The following is a 15,000-nucleotide window of genomic DNA, read 5'->3' on the forward strand; positions in this document are numbered from 1 at the left end:
ATTAATTTTTATTATGTTTATTATTTTAATTTACTCATATAATTGCCAAATTCATATGAATACATAAGTTTTGAACAATATGAGAGGTCGGCAACCACGCCTACCTTATAGTATGTTTGAACCCTCTGTCGTAATTCGGTCGTTTACACTACTATACCTCTCACTATAATGTTTTCTCTATAATACTAAGAGAATATGGGAATATCTCAGCATTTTTCCCATATACATATAATAATTAACCATTTTCATATGTATATTATTTAATTTAATCATATAATTGCCAAAATCATAGAATACATAAGTTTTGAACAATATGAGAGGTCGGCAACCCACTCCTACCTATAGTAGTTTTTGAACCCTCTGTCGTAATTCCGGTCGTTTACACTACTATACCCTCTCACTATAATGGATTTTCTCTATAATACTAAGAGAATGTGGGAATATTTCAGCATTTTTCCCTTATACATATAATAATTAATCATTTTCATATGTATATTATTTAATTTACTCATACAATTGCCAAAATCATATGAATACATAAGTTTTGAACAATATGAGAGTCGGCAACCACTGCCTACCTATAGTAGTTTTTGAACCCTCTGTCGTAATTCCGCGTCGTTTACACTACTATACCCTCTCACTAAATGGCTTTTCTCTATAATACTAAGAGAATATGGAATATCTCAGCATTTTTTCCCATTATACATATAATAATTAACCATTTTCATATGTATATTATTTAATTTAATCATAAATTGCCAAAATCATATGAATACATAAGTTTTGAACAATATGAGAGGTCGGCAACCACTGCCTACCTATAGTAGTTTTTGAACCCTCTGTCGTAATTCCGGTCGTTTTACACTACTATACCCTCTCACTATAATGGATTTTCTCATAATACTAAGAGAATTGGAATATTCAGCATTTTTCCTATTATACATATAATAATTAATCATTTTCATATGTATATTATTTAATTATACTCATACAATTGCCAAAATCATATGAATACATAAGTTTGAACAATATGAGAGGTCGGCAACCACTGCCTACCTATAGTAGTTTTTGAACCCTCTGTCGTAATTCCGGGGTTTACACTACTATACCCTCTCACTTAAATGGCTTTTCTCTATAATACTAAGAGAATATGGGAATATCTCTGCATTTTTTCCCATATACATATAATAATTAATCATTTTCGTATGTATATTATTTAATTTACTCATACAATTGCCAAAATCATATGAATACATAAGTTTTGAACAATATGAGAGGTGGCAACCACTGCCTACCTATAGTAGTTTTTGAACCCTCTGTCGTAATTCCGGTCGTTTACACTACTATACCCTCTCACTTAAATGGCTTTTCTCTATAATACTAAGAGAATAGGGAATATCTCTGCATTTTTTCCCTATATACATATAATAATTAACCATTTTCATATGTATATTATTTAATTTATCATATAATTGCCAAAATCATATGAATACATAAGTTTTGAACAATATGAGAGTCGGCAACCACTGCCTACCATAGTAGTTTTTGAACCCTCTGTCGTAATTCCGGTCGTTTACACTACTATACCCTCTCACTATAATGGATTTTCTCTATAATACTAAGAGAATGTGGGAATATTTCAGCATTTTTCCCTTATACATATAATAATTAATCATTTTCATATGTATATTATTTAATTTACTCATACAATTGCCAAAATCATATGAATACATAAGTTTTGAACAATATGAGAGGTCGGCAACCACTGCCTACCTAAGTAGTTTTTGAACCCTCTGTCGTAATTCCGGTCGTTTACACTACTATACCTCTCACTTAAATGGCTTTCTCTATAATACTAAGAGAATATGGGAATATCTTAGCATTTTTTCCCATATACATATAATAATTAACCATTTTCATATGTATATTTTTTAATTACTCATATAATTGCCAAAATCATATAAATACATAAGTTTGAACAATATCAGAGGTCGGCAACGGTCTTTCCTCTATAATACTAAGATAATATGGAATATTTCATCATTTTTTCCCTTATACATATAATAATTAATCATTTTCATATGTATATTATTTAATTTACTCGTATAATTGTCAAAATCCTATGAACACATAAGAGAATACAATATGAGAGGTCGGCGCAACCATAATATAGTAGTTGATGACGAGGTGTTTGGCAACTTGACCACAATCCATTAAAGTCTTTATATTAATTATATGAAAGGGACAATATCATATGCGTCACTAAATTGATGACGAGGTTTTGGCAACTTGATACAATTCTTTTAAGTCTTTATATCAAAAATTATATGATAGGACAATATCTATGCGTCACTAATTGATCAGTTCGCGAAAAAAATTCGAAACACCTCCGGAAAACGAGTGCAGACGTGCCTGCGGATCGACAGCAAATTGTTAGCAATTGTTAGCAAATTGTTCACAGTTGTAAGTCCCGTTACTTGTGCCCAGCCACTTCGCGTCGCGTGATCTTGTCGCGCGTTTTGATTGGCCCAGCCAACGTACCTAACGGTAGTTCGCACTAACACCATCGCACACCCGAGTGTGCGTGTTATCAGCGCAAAAAACCCAGTGCTCGAAGCAGCGGTATAATTGCAAAGCAGCAGCCACGTGCTGCCTGGCTCACCGGCTTACGGTGCCCAGCTTCCCCCCCCCCCCCCCCCCCTCCTCACTCCTTATCAACTTTGGAGAGATGGACTGGCAGGCCCCCCCGCGCACCCACAAGCTTGGAACAACACCACGCAAAAAGGCTCTGAGAACACGCAAGAGCAGCTCCAGCAGCGAGGGAAGCACCTCGCATACAGAGCCGGGCGAGATAAAGCGAAAACCGGCAAAGAAAGCACAGGGAGAGGAGCTGGAAGATAAGCCAAGCACTAGCGCAGCTCTGCGCAAGAAGCTCGCCAACAACGCCTTCGCTTTACTCTCGACCGAAGAAGACGAGTACGACCAAGAGAGCTCTGATGACGAACCCGGACCTAAAGACGATTCCAAGCCCAAGACCCCCGAGAAACCAAAGCCCACCCCGAAGACCATCAAGCCACCTCCGATTTTTATCCCCGATGTGACCAACATCTCGGCACTCGTCAAGATGATCACGACTCTTGTAGGCCCGAAGAACAATTTTACCTACAAGACCGTGAATGGCAACAACGTACGTGTCATGATGCCGGACAAAGAGTCCTATACAGCTCTGCGTCTCCAACTTGTGGCCCAAAACAAGAGGCATCGGACTTTCCAGCCGAAAGATGAACGTGCATACAAGGTTGTCATCAAAGGACTCCACCACTCCACCGATCGTGAGGAAATCATTGAAGACCTTCGCAGACAAGGGCACGCTGTTAGAGATCTGCACAATCCCATTGGCAGAAGAACTAAAGAACCGCTGGGAATATTCTTCGCCAACCTGGAGCCTTCCAGCAACAACAAAGACGTCTACCAAGTCAAGCGGATCTGCAGGTCGGTAGTAACCATTGAACCGCCGCAGAAGTTCAACGACGTGCCTCAATGCTTCAGGTGCCAAGGATTCGGTCATACACAGCGTTACTGCTTCCTGGAATACCGATGTGTAAAGTGTGGAGGCCCTCACGAATCGAGGGCATGTGAGAAGAGGGAGGACGACAAAGCGTGCTGCTTCCACTGCCAGGCGGACCATCCTGCGTCTTTCAAGGGATGCCCTGCATACAAAAGGGCCAAAGCACTCGCTGCTCCGAAAACAAGGCCCGTCGCTAATGCTAACAAGGCGCCGCCCGTGGCATCACCAAACGTCACCTCTGGCAGGAGCTACCGAGACGCCCTCAACGGAGTACACGCAGCACCGCAGAATCCCACAACCCCAGTCCAAACCCAACAGAAACCCCACACTCCGGTCAGATAGAAGCGATGTTCGCTCGCATGGAAGAATGATGGAAAGGATGATGGAGCGCATGTTCACCCAGATGACACAGCTGGTGGCCACCATTCTCAACAGCAAGTCATGCAACTAAAGCTCCACCTAGTCGTCTGGAATGCGAACGGCCTGCAGAACAGCAAGGCCATAGTCGAGCACCATCTGAAGACCCACCAGATCGATATCCTACTCGTAGCCGAAACCCACTTCTCCCCCAGATCCCACTTTAATATCAGCGGATATGACCTCATCCATGCAGACCATCCTTCTGGCAGAGCACGCGGTGGAGCAGCCATCCTCATCAGGAGCGGTATTCAATACCTAGAGCTGCCCGCGTTTCAGCAAGACTGGGCACAATGTCCTGTCATCAGGATTGTCAGCCCGCAAGGAGATTTAGACATTGGAGCGGTCTACTTTCCCCCCAGATACCGCATAACAGCATCTCACCTCAGTGAGTTCTTCGAGCATTTTGGGCCCCGCTTCATAGCAGCTGGAGATTATAACGCCAAACATTCTTGGTGGGGATCGCGCGCCAACAACCCCAAAGGGAAAACTCTGTTTGGGTACCTTCAACGCCACCGACTGGACTGCCACTCCACTGGCGAGCCCACTCACTGGCCAACGAATCCCCTCAAGACTCCAGACCTACTGGACTTTGCTGTGTCGAAAGGCATAGGGCATGCGAAGATCAGCTGCACAACAAATGCTGATCTCCTGTCAGACCACTGTGCAATAAACGTGCTAATCAACACGCCAGTCCTCAGGAAAACCCCGCTCAGAAGGCTCACTGGAAAATATACCGACGCCGCCAAGTTCGCGTCCTGGATGCTCTCCACCGTCAATCCGAACCCCATCCTCAACACACCCAGGAACATTGATGAAGCTATCGGGAATCTCACCAGGCAGATGCAAAACGCTGCGGAATTCGCAAGCCCACCGCCACCAAAGACTGCGAGAACACCTAGCAGGGACCTCCACCTCTGGTCCCCGGAAATTGCGGCACTCGTGACTGAGAAGAGGCGTCTCAGGAGACTTTGGTTCTTGACGCGCAATCCAAGAGACAAAACAGCGCTCAATCACGCCACAAAGGAGTTGAAGGACAAGATCTCCAGCCTACGCCAGGACTCCTTCCTCAGATTCCTCGAGGAACTCTCTCCCGGGGACCCAGACCACAATCTGTGGAACGTCACCCGCCACATTAAACGACCAGCCAAAAAGGTTTCCGCAGTGCGCAAAGCAGATGGATCCTGGTGCCGTTCGGATGCTGAAAGAGCAGAAGCTTTCGCCGAACACCTTTACAACGCCTTCTCTCCGTTCGACTGCTGCACTGCCGAAGAACATGCTGAAACAGCCCGGTTTCTCAATAGCCCAAGCTCTCCCGGTCCCCCGTTGGAACCAGTCGACCCTGAGGAAGTTGCGCAGGAGATTGCTCTACTGAAGAACAACAAATCTCCAGGCCTGGATCGTATAGATGCGGCGGCCCTAAAAATGCTCCCATTCCGCTGCACACAAATGCTGGCCAGCATTTACAACAGCTGCTTCCGGCTAGGGTACTTCCCGGAAGAGTGGAAAAGAGCAGAGGTTATTGTCCTCCTCAAGCCTGGTAAGCCTGAAGCCAATCTCGCCTCCTATCGTCCGATTAGTTTGCTGGCAATCCTCTCCAAAATACTCGAAAGAGTAATTTTGCGCAGAGTAATGCCAGTACTGGATGAGGCTGGTTTGATCCCCGATCACCAGTTTGGCTTCAGGCGCTCCCACGGAACACCAGAGCAATGCCACCGGCTAGTCGAACGGATCCTCGAGGCATTCGAGCAAAAGAAATACTGCTGCGCTGTAATGCTCGACGTGAAGCAGGCATTCGACAGAGTTTGGCATCCTGGACTCCTCCATAAACTCAAATCCTACCTCCCAAGCCCCCATTTTACCCTCCTCAAATCCTACACTGAGGGAAGAGCATTCCAAGTCAGATGCGGAAGTGCAATAAGCCTACCCAGACTGATCAGAGCTGGAGTTCCGCAAGGCAGTGTGCTCGGACCAATACTGTACACCCTTTACACCGCAGACCTTCCCATAATCCCCTCCAGGAACCTAACTATAGCGACTTATGCAGATGACACGGCTTTCCTCGCCTCCTCATCCGACCCACGAGAAGCCTCCGAAACAATCCAAAGGCAAATGGACGCGCTACATCCCTGGCTCAGCAGGTGGAACATCGTAGTGAACGCGGAAAAAATCTACCCAAACAACATTTGCACTAAGGAGAGGAGACTGCCCACCGGTCACGCTAAACGGAGTCATCATTCCCAACGCACCCGCACCCAAGTACCTAGGACTTACCCTGGACCGCAGGCTCACTTGGCGTCCCCACATCGTCAGCAAACGCATACAGGCCGATGCGCGTCTGAGGCAGATGCATTGGCTTATTGGAGAGGGTCCAAGCTAAGGCAGAACCACAAAATCCTGGTGTACAAGGCAATTCTCAAGCCCATCTGGACCTACGGGATACAGCTATGGGGCACGGCAAGCCACACGAATCGCCTGCGTATACAGCGGTTCCAGAATAGGTGCTTGAGAATTGCCTGTAATGCGCATCCCTACCACGAGAATGTCGCCATACATAGGAACTTGGAATCCCACAAGTCGCTGATGAAATCTCCAGGCTCAGCGAGAGATACCTGAAAAGGCTCGAAAACCACCCTAACCACCTCGCCACCAACCTGTTAGACAATAGCCAAACAAGCAGACGTCTCATGAGGAGACACCCTCTCGATCTTCCACAACAATAGACAACACATATAAAACCCGCCACAAATACATGTACAATAGTATCCCTTAAGCTAATGTTCCCCCGCAAAACCATTTAATTATTGTCCACTAGGACAGATTTTAAATAAATAAACGCACGCTAAAAAAAAAAAAAAAAAAAAAAAAAAAAAAAAACTAAATTGATGACGAGGTGTTTGGCAACTTGATACAATTCTTTAAAGTCTTTATATCAAAAATTATATAATAAGGACAATATCATATGCGTCACTAAATTGATGACGAGGTGTTTGGCAACTTGACACAATCCATTAAAGTCTTTATATTAATTATATGATAGGGACAATATCATATGCGTCACTAAATTGATGACGAGGTGTTTGGCAACTTGATACAATTCTTTAAAGTCTATATATCAAAAATTATATGATAGGGACAATATCATATGCGTCACTAAATTGATGACGAGGTGTTTGGCAACTTGACACAATTCATTAAAGTCTGTATATTAATTATATGATAGGGACAATATCATATGCGTCACTAAATTGATGACGAGGTGTTTGGCAACTTGATACAATTCTTTAAAGTCTTTATATCAAAAATTATATGATAAGGACAATATCATATGCGTCACTAAATTGATGACGAGGTGTTTGGCAACTTGACACAATCCATTAAAGTCTTTATATTAATTATATGATAGGGACAATATCATATGCGTCACTAAATTGATGACGAGGTGTTTGGCAACTTGATACAATTCTTTAAAGTCTTTATATCAAAAATTATATGATAAGGACAATATCATATGCGTCACTAAATTGATGACGAGGTGTTTGGCAACTTGACACAATTCATTAAAGTCTTTATATTAATTATATGATAGGGACAATATCATATGCGTCACTAAATTGATGACGAGGTGTTTGGCAACTTGACACAATCCATTAAAGTCTTTATATTAATTATATGATAGGGACAATATCATATGCGTCACTAAATTGATGACGAGGTGTTTGGCAACTTGATTCAATTCTTTAAAGTCTTTATATCAAAAATTATATGATAAGGACAATATCATATGCGTCACTAAATTGATGACGAGGTGTTTGGCAACTTGACACAATTCATTAAAGTCTGTATATTAATTATATGATAGGGACAATATCATATGCGTCACTAAATTGATGACGAGGTGTTTGGCAACTTGATACAATTCTTTAAAGTCTTTATATCAAAAATTATATGATAGGGACAATATCATATGCGTCACTAAATTGATGACGAGGTGTTTGGCAACTTGACACAATTCATTAAAGTCTTTATATTAATTATATGATAGGGACAATATCATATGCGTCACTAAATTGATGACGAGGTGTTTGGCAACTTGACACAATCCATTAAAGTCTTTATATTAATTATATGATAGGGACAATATCATATGCGTCACTAAATTGATCAGTCGCGATCGAACACTCGACGAGTGCAGACGTGCCTGCGGATCGACAGCAAATTGTTAGCAAATTGTTAGCAAATTGTTCACAGTTGTAAGTCCCGTTACTTGTGCCCAGCCACTTCGCGTCGCGTGATCTTGTCGCGCGTTTTGATTGGCCCAGCCAACGTACCTAACGGTAGTTCGCACTAACACCATCGCACACCCGAGTGTGCGTGTTATCAGCGCAAAAAACCCAGTGCTCGAAGCAGCGGTATAATTGCAAAGCAGCAGCCACGTGCTGCCTGGCTCACCGGCTTACGGTGCCCAGCTTCCCCCCCCCCCCCCCCTCCTCACTCCTTATCAACTTTGGAGAAGATGGACTGGCAGGCCCCCCCGCGCACCCACAAGCTTGGAACAACACCACGCAAAAAGGCTCTGAGAACACGCAAGAGCAGCTCCAGCAGCGAGGGAAGCACCTCGCATACAGAGCCGGGCGAGATAAAGCGAAAACCGGCAAAGAAAGCACAGGGAGAGGAGCTGGAAGATAAGCCAAGCACTAGCGCAGCTCTGCGCAAGAAGCTCGCCAACAACGCCTTCGCTTTACTCTCGACCGAAGAAGACGAGTACGACCAAGAGAGCTCTGATGACGAACCCGGACCTAAAGACGATTCCAAGCCCAAGACCCCCGAGAAACCAAAGCCCACCCCGAAGACCATCAAGCCACCTCCGATTTTTATCCCCGATGTGACCAACATCTCGGCACTCGTCAAGATGATCACGACTCTTGTAGGCCCGAAGAACAATTTTACCTACAAGACCGTGAATGGCAACAACGTACGTGTCATGATGCCGGACAAAGAGTCCTATACAGCTCTGCGTCTCCAACTTGTGGCCCAAAACAAGAGGCATCGGACTTTCCAGCCGAAAGATGAACGTGCATACAAGGTTGTCATCAAAGGACTCCACCACTCCACCGATCGTGAGGAAATCATTGAAGACCTTCGCAGACAAGGGCACGCTGTTAGAGATCTGCACAATCCCATTGGCAGAAGAACTAAAGAACCGCTGGGAATATTCTTCGCCAACCTGGAGCCTTCCAGCAACAACAAAGACGTCTACCAAGTCAAGCGGATCTGCAGGTCGGTAGTAACCATTGAACCGCCGCAGAAGTTCAACGACGTGCCTCAATGCTTCAGGTGCCAAGGATTCGGTCATACACAGCGTTACTGCTTCCTGGAATACCGATGTGTAAAGTGTGGAGGCCCTCACGAATCGAGGGCATGTGAGAAGAGGGAGGACGACAAAGCGTGCTGCTTCCACTGCCAGGCGGACCATCCTGCGTCTTTCAAGGGATGCCCTGCATACAAAAGGGCCAAAGCACTCGCTGCTCCGAAAACAAGGCCCGTCGCTAATGCTAACAAGGCGCCGCCCGTGGCATCACCAAACGTCACCTCTGGCAGGAGCTACCGAGACGCCCTCAACGGAGTGCACGCAGCACCGCAGAATCCCACAACCCCAGTCCAAACCCAAACAGAAACCCCACACTCCGGTCAGATAGAAGCGATGTTCGCTCGCATGGAAGGAATGATGGAAAGGATGATGGAGCGCATGTTCACCCAGATGACACAGCTGGTGGCCACCATTCTCAACAGCAAGTCATGCAACTAAAGCTCCACCTAGTCGTCTGGAATGCGAACGGCCTGCAGAACAGCAAGGCCATAGTCGAGCACCATCTGAAGACCCACCAGATCGATATCCTACTCGTAGCCGAAACCCACTTCTCCCCCAGATCCCACTTTAATATCAGCGGATATGACCTCATCCATGCAGACCATCCTTCTGGCAGAGCACGCGGTGGAGCAGCCATCCTCATCAGGAGCGGTATTCATTACCTAGAGCTGCCCGCGTTTCAGCAAGACTGGGCACAATGTCCTGTCATCAGGATTGTCAGCCCGCAAGGAGATTTAGACATTGGAGCGGTCTACTTTCCCCCCAGATACCGCATAACAGCATCTCACCTCAGTGAGTTCTTCGAGCATTTTGGGCCCCGCTTCATAGCAGCTGGAGATTATAACGCCAAACATTCTTGGTGGGGATCGCGCGCCAACAACCCCAAAGGGAAAACTCTGTTTGGGTACCTGCAACGCCACCGACTGGACTGCCACTCCACTGGCGAGCCCACTCACTGGCCAACGAATCCCCTCAAGACTCCAGACCTACTGGACTTTGCTGTGTCGAAAGGCATAGGGCATGCGAAGATCAGCTGCACAACAAATGCTGATCTCCTGTCAGACCACTGTGCAATAAACGTGCTAATCAACACGCCAGTCCTCAGGAAAACCCCGCTCAGAAGGCTCACTGGAAAATATACCGACGCCGCCAAGTTCGCGTCCTGGATGCTCTCCACCGTCAATCCGAACCCCATCCTCAACACACCCAGGAACATTGATGAAGCTATCGGGAATCTCACCAGGCAGATGCAAAACGCTGCGGAATTCGCAAGCCCACCGCCACCAAAGACTGCGAGAACACCTAGCAGGGACCTCCACCTCTGGTCCCCGGAAATTGCGGCACTCGTGACTGAGAAGAGGCGTCTCAGGAGAGTTTGGTTCTTGACGCGCAATCCAAGAGACAAAACAGCGCTCAATCACGCCACAAAGGAGTTGAAGGACAAGATCTCCAGCCTACGCCAGGACTCCTTCCTCAGATTCCTCGAGGAACTCTCTCCCGGGGACCCAGACCACAATCTGTGGAACGTCACCCGCCACATTAAACGACCAGCCAAAAAGGTTTCCGCAGTGCGCAAAGCAGATGGATCCTGGTGCCTTTCGGATGCTGAAAGAGCAGAAGCTTTCGCCGAACACCTTTACAACGCCTTCTCTCCGTTCGACTGCTGCACTGCCGAAGAACATGCTGAAACAGCCCGGTTTCTCAATAGCCCAAGCTCTCCCGGTCCCCCGTTGGAACCAGTCGACCCTGAGGAAGTTGCGCAGGAGATTGCTCTACTGAAGAACAACAAATCTCCAGGCCTGGATCGTATAGATGCGGCGGCCCTAAAAATGCTCCCATCCCGCTGCACACAAATGCTGGCCAGCATTTACAACAGCTGCTTCCGGCTAGGGTACTTCCCGGAAGAGTGGAAAAGAGCAGAGGTTATTGTCCTCCTCAAGCCTGGTAAGCCTGAAGCCAATCTCGCCTCCTATCGTCCGATTAGTTTGCTGGCAATCCTCTCCAAAATACTCGAAAGAGTATTTTTGCGCAGAGTATTGCCAGTACTGGATGAGGCTGGTTTGATCCCCGATCACCAGTTTGGCTTCAGGCGCTCCCACGGAACACCAGAGCAATGCCACCGGCTAGTCGAACGGATCCTCGAGGCATTCGAGCAAAAGAAATACTGCTGCGCTGTAATGCTCGACGTGAAGCAGGCATTCGACAGAGTTTGGCATCCTGGACTCCTCCATAAACTCAAATCCTACCTCCCAAGCCCCCATTTTACCCTCCTCAAATCCTACACTGAGGGAAGAGCATTCCAAGTCAGATGCGGAAGTGCAATAAGCCTACCCAGACTGATCAGAGCTGGAGTTCCGCAAGGCAGTGTGCTCGGACCAATACTGTACACCCTTTACACCGCAGACCTTCCCATAATCCCCTCCAGGAACCTAACTATAGCGACTTATGCAGATGACACGGCTTTCCTCGCCTCCTCATCCGACCCACGAGAAGCCTCCGAAACAATCCAAAGGCAAATGGACGCGCTACATCCCTGGCTCAGCAGGTGGAACATCGTAGTGAACGCGGAAAAATCTACCCAAACAACATTTGCACTAAGGAGAGGAGACTGCCCACCGGTCACGCTAAACGGAGTCATCATTCCCAACGCACCCGCACCCAAGTACCTAGGACTTACCCTGGACCGCAGGCTCACTTGGCGTCCCCACATCGTCAGCAAACGCATACAGGCCGATGCGCGTCTGAGGCAGATGCATTGGCTTATTGGGAGAGGGTCCAAGCTAAGGCAGAACCACAAAATCCTGGTGTACAAGGCAATTCTCAAGCCCATCTGGACCTACGGGATACAGCTATGGGGCACGGCAAGCCACACGAATCGCCTGCGTATACAGCGGTTCCAGAATAGGTGCTTGAGAATTGCCTGTAATGCGCATCCCTACCACGAGAATGTCGCCATACATAGGGAACTTGGAATCCCACAAGTCGCTGATGAAATCTCCAGGCTCAGCGAGAGATACCTGAAAAGGCTCGAAAACCACCCTAACCACCTCGCCACCAACCTGTTAGACAATAGCCAAACAAGCAGACGTCTCATGAGGAGACACCCTCTCGATCTTCCACAACAATAGACAACACATATAAAACCCGCCACAAATACATGTACAATAGTATCCCTTAAGCTAATGTTCCCCCGCAAAACCATTTAATTATTGTCCACTAGGACAGATTTTAAATAAATAAACGCACGCTAAAGAAAAAAAAAAAAAAAAAAAAAAAACTAAATTGATGACGAGGTGTTTGGCTACAGGAAAAAATCATTTATTTATCGAATCATCAAGCAAAGGATAAGCTTCAGTGGATCGCAGTATGGCAGCTGCTCAACCACTTACAACACCTTGCCTGTTACAAAAGTCGTTTACAATTGATTCTAGGCTTTGTCATTGTATTAAATAATGCTTTTATATGTAACTAGCGCGGCATCAGGTGATCGAAGATCCTCCTAATTTACTATGTTACAAATTACATTGGCATCACATCCATTGTCGTTTATAAAATAAATTATAAACTTTAAATGGTTTAGAAGCCATACAATGCAAATTGCCCCTTATTTATCATTGCAGTCCAGCACGGATACGACCTTAGAGGCGTTCAGGCATAATCCAACGGACGTAGCGTCATACCACTGTTCGCTCGAACAAGTATTGTGCCATTGGTCCGTACCTGCGGTTCCTCTCGTACTACGCAGGAATGCTGTCGCAACAACGTTTTGTCATTAGTAGGGTAAAACTAACCTGTCTCACGACGGTCTAAACCCAGCTCACGTTCCCTTGCATGGGTGAACAATCCAACGCTTGGTGAATTTTGCTTCACAATGATAGGAAGAGCCGACATCGAAGGATCAAAAAGCGACGTCGCTATGAACGCTTGGCCGCCACAAGCCAGTTATCCCTATGGTAACTTTTCTGACACCTCTTGTTAAAAACTCTTTAAACCAAAAGGATCGATAGGCCGAGCTTTTGCTGTCCCTGTGTGTACTGAACACCGAGATCAAGTCAGCATTTGCCCTTTTGCTCTATGTGTGGTTTCTGTCCGCACTGAGCTGGCCTTGGGACACCTCCGTTATTATTTGAGAGATGTACCGCCCCAGTCAAACTCCCTACCTGGCAATGTCCTTGAATTGGATCATACCTGAGTAATTGGAGTTATACCAAATTTTCAAATCAAAAATACATAAATGCATCGTTTTATTAAAGAATTTGTTTGCGATTATATAACAAACTCGTGATACTTTGATCAAGAAGCTTGCATCAAAACCCAATACCATAAGATATAATAAATATATCCGTATAATGGCTAGGAAATGATACACGTTCCATTTAATCAAGTAAGTAAGGAAACAATAAGAGTAGTGGTATTTCATTGACGATACCAAACCGAGGTCTAATATCTCCCACTTATTCTACACCTCTTATGTCTCCTTACACTGCCAGATTAGAGTCAAGCTCAAAAGGGTCTTCTTTCCCCGCTAATTATTCCAAGCCCGTTCCCTTGGCTGTGGTTTCGCTAGATAGTAGATAGGGACAGTAGGAATCTCGTTAATCCATTCATGCGCGTCACTAATTAGATGACGAGGCATTTGGCTACCTTAAGAGAGTCATAGTTACTCCCGCCGTTGACCCGCGCTTACTTGAATTTCTTCACTTTGACATTCAGAGCACTGGGCAGAAATCACATTGTGTCAACACCCGCTAGGGCCATCACAATGCTTTGTTTTAATTAGACAGTCGGATTCCCCAAGTCCGTGCCAGTTCTGAATTGATTGTTAATTGATAATCGTTATAATTGATAAGAACTAATTGGTTTAACCCAAATAGTATTCTTAAAAATTTTAGCAAGAAAGTTCCACAATTGGCTACGTAACTAAACTATCCGGGGAACAAGTAACTAACATAAATGCTAGAAACTCTATTTACCCAGAACGAGCACATAAACCATGTTATTGTTTCCCAATCAAGCCCGACTATCTCAATCTTCAGAGCCAATCCTTATCCCGAAGTTACGGATCTAATTTGCCGACTTCCCTTACCTACATTATTCTATCGACTAGAGACTCTTCACCTTGGAGACCAGCTGCGGATATTGGTACGGCCTGTTGAGAAGTTTGCGTGTCCCCACCATAAATTTTCAAGGTCCGAGGAGAAAATATCGACACAACAGTATATGTCATGCTCTTCTAGCCCATCTACCATATCTCTCTGCGAAAGACTTCCATGGTAGTACGGCTATAAAACAGAAAAGAAAACTCTTCCGATATCTCTCGACGGCTTCTTTATGGTCGTTCCTGTTGCCAGGATGAGCACGAGGCCCATATTTAATAACAAACGGATACTCAACAGGTTACGGAATTGGAACCGTATTCCCTTTCGTTCAAAATTATTCAAGTGTATTATATTCGCTTTGTTTATATAGTTAGGCATTTTTGTTTTACTTGAAAATTTTCGGCTTTCGCCTTGAACTTAGGACCGACTAACTCGTGATCAACCACTGTTCACACGAAACCCTTCTCCACTTCAGTCCTCCAAGGTCTCATTCGATTATTTGCTACTACCACCAAGATCTGTACCAATGGCAGCTCCATGCAGGC

At 45.5% G+C, this 15,000-nt stretch overlaps 1 non-coding gene across 1 annotated transcript in view; it reads right to left on the reverse strand.

The window, feature by feature from the left end:
• Positions 1-12,681: 12,681 nt before the first annotated feature.
• LOC116803164 overlaps positions 12,682-15,000 on the reverse strand; it is a 3,962-nt gene continuing 1,643 nt past the window's right edge. Inside the window, exon 1 of the ribosomal RNA XR_004363434.1 lies at positions 12,682-15,000. This exon is cut by the window's right edge and continues 1,643 nt beyond it. This is a non-coding gene — a ribosomal RNA (large subunit ribosomal RNA).

This window comes from Drosophila sechellia, unplaced genomic scaffold (assembly GCF_004382195.2).
Source record: "Drosophila sechellia strain sech25 unplaced genomic scaffold, ASM438219v1 U_299, whole genome shotgun sequence".
NCBI classification, from domain to species: Eukaryota; Metazoa; Arthropoda; class Insecta; order Diptera; family Drosophilidae; genus Drosophila; species Drosophila sechellia.